Below are 6,439 nucleotides of genomic sequence, written 5' to 3'. Positions count from 1 at the left end.
ATGTCTTTCGGGATCACCTTTCTTTACTAAAAGATCATTCCCTCAATTCTTTAATACACATAAGATGGTTATTATAATGCTTAATGTGTATGTAATAGAGTGACATTATACCATGGCATACAAATTCTAGCATCTATATTAAAAATATTTAAAATATGACACATAAAAATAGTATAAAACCCTACCTCCAGTGGAGTTCCTATATATATTCTAATGCAAATAGACACGATTTGTTAGCGAAGAGAGACTTGTTCCATGGCTAGACTTTGTGTATGTTTTCATGTAGGTAAAAACTCAGGTGAAGTTGACTTCACGTGAAGTTAATACCTGAGAACTGTTAGATGAAAATTTAGTCAAATCAGTCAAATCATTTAACAGCTCTCAAGTATCAACTTCACGTGAAGTCTACTGCATCTGAGTTTCCACCTTTCATGTAGATATGAATCTTTGACTGAATAGAAGAAAAATCTCAATACTCCGTAGTTTGCATAATTTAGAGAGGATATCTTTTCGAACAATATATAAGTAAAATCTGTTAATAGTTTGGCAAAAGATTTAAAGTGATAGTATAAAAGTGAAAAAGGATAAGGATTTTTTTTCTATAATGAAATGGAGAAAGTATATGAATAGCAATAATAGAAGATAGAGGAAATAGATTATCTAGAATTTTTGTATATAAAAAAAGGAGAATAGAATGAGAAAGGAAGAGCTTAAATGATTATTAAGTATGTGCCTCCGTTTAGGTGAAATCTTCAATCTGAATCGTCACTTTGCGACCTATAACATGTTGTAAGTTTGGAATTTGAAAATAGTTATTAGAGACAAATTTATAGAGAATTGAGTCAGCTTTAAAATGAGCTTTGAATGAAGTCAATCAAATAACCACAGATTGAAATATTTACGAAATACTGTTAGTATATCAGGCTGGTTGGTTAAAACGTGATTTTCTACTATGAATTTGTAACAAATTTATCTACCTAATTTAATTTGAATTTAGTTTTACACTGAATTTAAAGAATGAAGCTAGTTTTCTTATCTTTTTATGTAACTAAAGATTATTCAAATCTAATAAATATAGAATTAATTATGATGATATCTTAAAAGGTTATTTATTGTTGGTTAGAAATTCACTAAAATTAGTATTTTTAATATTCAAATTTTAAATTAGATATGATAATTTTTCAAATACATTATTTTCTAATTTTTTATTATAAATTTAAAATTTAAATTATTATCATTTTAATCAATTAATTATTGAATAATGAACATGATTCAAAAAGTTGGGATATTGCACTTGCTGTGAATCTTCTCATTCACAAACTGAATATATAGTTGGAAGTGCTTCGTTTTATCATGTAGGATAGGATTAGCAGTCAACAAAACTGTACTTAAGTTATCATAATATATGGTTGGAGTAGTATGAAGCTTGCTGTTTAATTTTTGAAGTAGATTCTAAACCCATGTGATCTCTGCTTCACAAGCTGTCAAGCTTTAGAATTCAGCTTTAGTAGACGATATGGAGATTGTGGTTTGCTTCCTATACGACTAAGAGATTAAATTAATACCAAGATAAACACAATAATCTAAAACAAACATCCTGTTTTTCAAATCAGCAGCCAAGTCTGAATTAGAGAAACCATACAACCTCATGTCTGAACAATTGTGTATAATTAAACCATCATCCTTGGTGCCCTGCAAATAACTTACAATACGTTTTATAGCTTTCTAATGAACTAAAAGTGGACTATGCATGAACTGGCTAACTTTCATTACTACAAAACTTAAATCAGGTCTGGTAATTATAACATATTGCAATGTGCCAATAATAGACCTGAACAATTTTGGATCATCAAACTTCTTTGATCCGATTGATAGTAATTGTAGGGATGAAATCATTGAGATAGGCATTGGACTAGCTTCATTCATTCCCAATTTTGATAGAAGGTCTATTATATATTTTGTTTGGGACAAACTGCCCAGAATTTGTTCTATGAACTTCAATTCCAAGAAAATATGATAAGGAATCAAGATCCTTTAATGTGAAGATTTTGTGCAATGGCTAAATCATTAGAGTAATTTGTGTAGAGTCATTTTCTGTAATAATAATGTCATATACATAACAAAGTATATATAAAATAGAATTGGTGCCTTGCTTAACAAACAGTGAGGTATCTGATTTCATACTACGAAAGCCAAAAAATTGTAAAGTGCTACTTAATTTTAAAAATCATTCTCTAGGAGCCTGTTTTAGGCCATATAGTGATTTATTTAACCTGCACACATGTGGTTCTGCATCTTTAGTGAAGCCAGTAGGTTGATGCATGTAGATTGTTTCATTTAAATTGCCATTTAAAAAGACATTGTTAAAATCAAACTGCCTAATGTCTCAATTTTGTGATAATGTTATACTAAGGATGATTCTAATAGTGATAGATCTAATAACAGGTGAGAAAACTTGTTCAAAATCAAAGCCTTTAAATTGGTGAAAGCCTTGAGCTACCAATCTGGCATTGTATTTTTGAACCTTACCATTTGGTAGTCTTTTAATGGTAAAGATTCACTTGCACCCAATAATTTTTGTATTTTCTAGTTTAGGTACAAGAGTCCAAGTCAGATTCCTAGTTAAGGCATTGAATTCCTCAATTATTGCTTCTTTCCAAGGAGGAATATTAGTTGATTTGGGAGAATTTTCTAAGGAGGAATCTAATTTCACACAAAAAGTAAGAGCTCTTAGTTTGAGATTACTAGTTTTAGATCTTGTAAGCATAAGATGCTTGTTGATAATCCTAGGTGAGAGGTCAGTATTTGTTATTGATTCAGTATGAGTTGGTAAGTTATGAGGGTGCTATAAAGTGGATGAGGTGGACTTAACTCCAGGAAGGCGAATATCTATGTCACACCTTGGAATATCATTGTTAATATGAGCATTAGCAGAGAAAGGTTGAGGAAAGAGACTAGAAATGTGGTCAGATGTGTTGTGTGGAGGTGGATTAGAGGTACTGCTATTAGAATTAGTTGGTGTGGAATACTAAAAACTGGAGTTAGTAGATAACAATGTTAGCATTGAACCAATGCTGGGACAGAATCTTGAATTTGTAAGGAAGAATTTTGAGGTGTTTTAGATAGAAATAACTCATTAAAGGGGAATGAGGCTTCATCAAATTTAACATGCCTAGTGATAAAAATTTTGCCACAAAGAGATAAGAATTTAAAGCCTTTAGGATTTGTTTGCATACCCTATAAAAATACATTTGTGTGATCTAGAGTCTAGTTTAGTTTTGCTGTAAGGTCGAAGAAAAGGAAAACAACTACTTCCAAAAACTCTAAAGAAGTTGTAATCATGTTTGATACCAAAAAGGACCTCATATGATGACTTATGTTCTAAAACTGAAGATGGAATACGATCTATGAGATAGGTAGTTGTAAGAACAACTTCATCCCAATAAGTTAGTGGCATTGCAGCAGTAGAGAGTATGGCAAGACTCATTTCTATGAGGTGCTTGTGCTTTCTTTCTGTAATGCCATTTTATTCAAGAGTGTAAGGGCAAGAATACCTTTGAATGATACCTTGTTGAGCCAAAAAGGTGGTGAAAAGTTTTGAATTGTATTTTCTTCCATTGTCAGATTGAAACTCTTTGATTTTGTGTCTAGTTAAGTTCTCCATATACAATTTATATTGAGTAAAAGCTGTAAAAACTTGAGATTTGGATTGTAACAAAAACAAGCAAGTATATCTTGAGAAAGTATCGATAAAAATCACACAATATTTAAAATCAAGATGTGAGGTAAAAAGGGCTGAACCCCAAACATCAGATACAACAAGTTGTAAAGGAGTAGTGTATTGAGTAGTTGACTTAGAAAATAGGAGTTTGTGCATTTTAGTCATCATACAATTCGCACATAAGTCTGATTGCAATGTATTAGAATTATTATTATGTGCATTGGCAATATTACAATGAGACAAAATAGAGTGCACTATTTTCATAGAAGTATGACTTAATCTTCTATGCCATAGTTTTAAAGAAACTAAAGAAGTAGTAAAAATACAAGGATTATAAGCATTTAAATGTGAATTAGGTGATGCAACATTAGATAACTTATATATACCTCCACTTCTAAATCCCTGCTATAAAATTTGGTTAGTAATTTTACATTTAACAAGACATACATGTGTATGAAATTGAAAATATACTTAGTTATCTTCTGTAAATTTAGAAGTACTAACCAAGTTTTTTATTATTTTTGTTGATTATATCAAATTCTGTAAAGAAAAATATCTTTTAGAGTCAAGAGAGTATAAGAAAGAATTGCCAATTCTTAAAATCTTTAAACCTGTTCGTCTCCAATCTGAATTTGGTTAGGGCCTGAGTATTTAGATAATGACAAGAATGATGAGGAGTCTGAGGTCACATGATGTGAAGTACCAGTGTTAAGGTACCAGCTTGAGTCTGTTACAGTTGATAGAACAACTATGAATGTTGTAGGATGGTAAAATGCTGGTGTAGGGGTGGAAGTATGCTACTAGAATTGCTATTTGTTAAGGGATTAGAATTGGTAGCTGAATTTTGAAATTGAGATTCTTGTAATCCTTGAGAATTCTGAGATGGTGGAGGGATAGATTGGTTGAACCGATTGAAGCAATACCAAGCAATGTGGCCAAATCGACCACGTACTTGACATTGACGATGATTTGGGGTGTTAAAAGATCTATTTCCACGATTAGATCTTCATGCTCTACCTCTTCTACCAGAAAATCCTCTTCCGAAATTTGAAAATGAAGGAAAAGAACTTTGTGTGAAGTTCGCTTGAATCATGGAGGAATCAGTCTTTCAAAATTTTTCTAGCATATCATCCAAGATCATGATTAGTGTTTCAACCTTACAAAGACTAAATAATTCAGGTTTAGAATTAACCATATGGATGAGAGTTTGACATTCTTCATTTAAATATTCAAGTAGTGCATCAACATGGTCTTCTACTGTAAGTGGTGATCCCAAAACTGCTAAGGAATTTGCCATACCTTTAACTTTTGAGATGTAATCAGATGCTGATAAACCAAGTTTTTTTATTGTCTTGATTTGTTTCTTAAGCGGTTTGACTTGATGTTTTGTTGATTCAGCAAAGTAATAAGCTTCTATTTTGCTCTAGATTTTATAGTTGTACTTGATTCCAACTATCTTATTCTTAAAGTCTGTTTCTATAGAGGCAAGAAACCATGAAGGTAGATTATAATCATCTTGCAACCACTATTTATATATTGAGCATATTCTTGGCCAAGAAGTTGGTCTTCAGCACTATTTTTGAAGGAACACATTCTTGATGAAGATGATCCTCTAAATCTTGATATCAAACGGCTGCTATTGCTTATTGTTGCCATGTCTTGTGATTACGCTCCCCAAGTTTATCACTAATAGGATTGAACGGTTGAGAGTTGAAGAATTGTAATGGAAAGAAAAAATTGTTTGGAGTGATGGGTGTAAGGATGCAAAACTCCTCGAGATGCGGGGATCCCTGCAGGGACTGTCCTGAATTGAGACTCGACTGTGGAAAATTTTTTCTGCGGAGATGGGGATGGGGGACAAAATTCTCCCGAGGCAGGCGCGGGGACCCGAGTGGGATTCCCGCCCCATCTCCGCTAATCTCCAAAATTTATAAATTTACTTAATTGTCCTAAATAGTTTATTTCTCATATATGTTTTTTAGTTATTTCACATACCATATATATATATATATATATATATAGAGAGAGAGAGAGAGAGATCCAAAATTCCTAATCCTCATTTGTATAACCCTTCTTCAATTCATAGATCCATAGCATCGTCCATACCCCATCCAACCTCTCTGCAGCCACCCCCTAACCATTCTCTTGTCTCACCACATTGTCACCCCTTACCATTCCATCACCGTCATCGCATCGTTTTCTATATTCGTGACGTTCCTTTCCACAACTCTATCGCCATGTCCATTCTCCTCTTTGCTGCCGCGTCCCCTCTTCATCCATTGGTTTGTGCTCTGGATCGCTGTGGCATCTTCAATGTGTCATTTTGAAAGAAGTCACCATCTTGTCGTTTAGACTTTTTGTATAAAATCTTCTTGTTTTTGTATAGGATAGATACTTTCAGTTCTATTCCTATAGAAATTAATAATTAGTCAGAACTATCATAGAAATGGAGAATGTGATCCCCACGAAAAATGGGGCACTGTGGAGAATGGGGATGGGGAGCAATATTTTTTCACGACGGAAACAGAGAGCAAATCTAGGGGAGGGGATGGAGAGCAGGGAGGCCTTTCACGCCTTGTCCCGCCCTGTTGACATCTCTACATGGGTGCATTCTGGTAAACACCAAAATTTTTAGAATTGAGATTTTCTGGGTTCCAGAATTTGAGTTTTTTTTTTTTAATTTTATTTATGGATTATGAAATTAGAAGTTCTAGATAC

This window comes from Arachis ipaensis, chromosome B01 (assembly GCF_000816755.2).
Source record: "Arachis ipaensis cultivar K30076 chromosome B01, Araip1.1, whole genome shotgun sequence".
Classification (NCBI taxonomy): Eukaryota; Viridiplantae; Streptophyta; class Magnoliopsida; order Fabales; family Fabaceae; genus Arachis; species Arachis ipaensis.
This window is presented reverse-complemented; position numbering follows the sequence as displayed.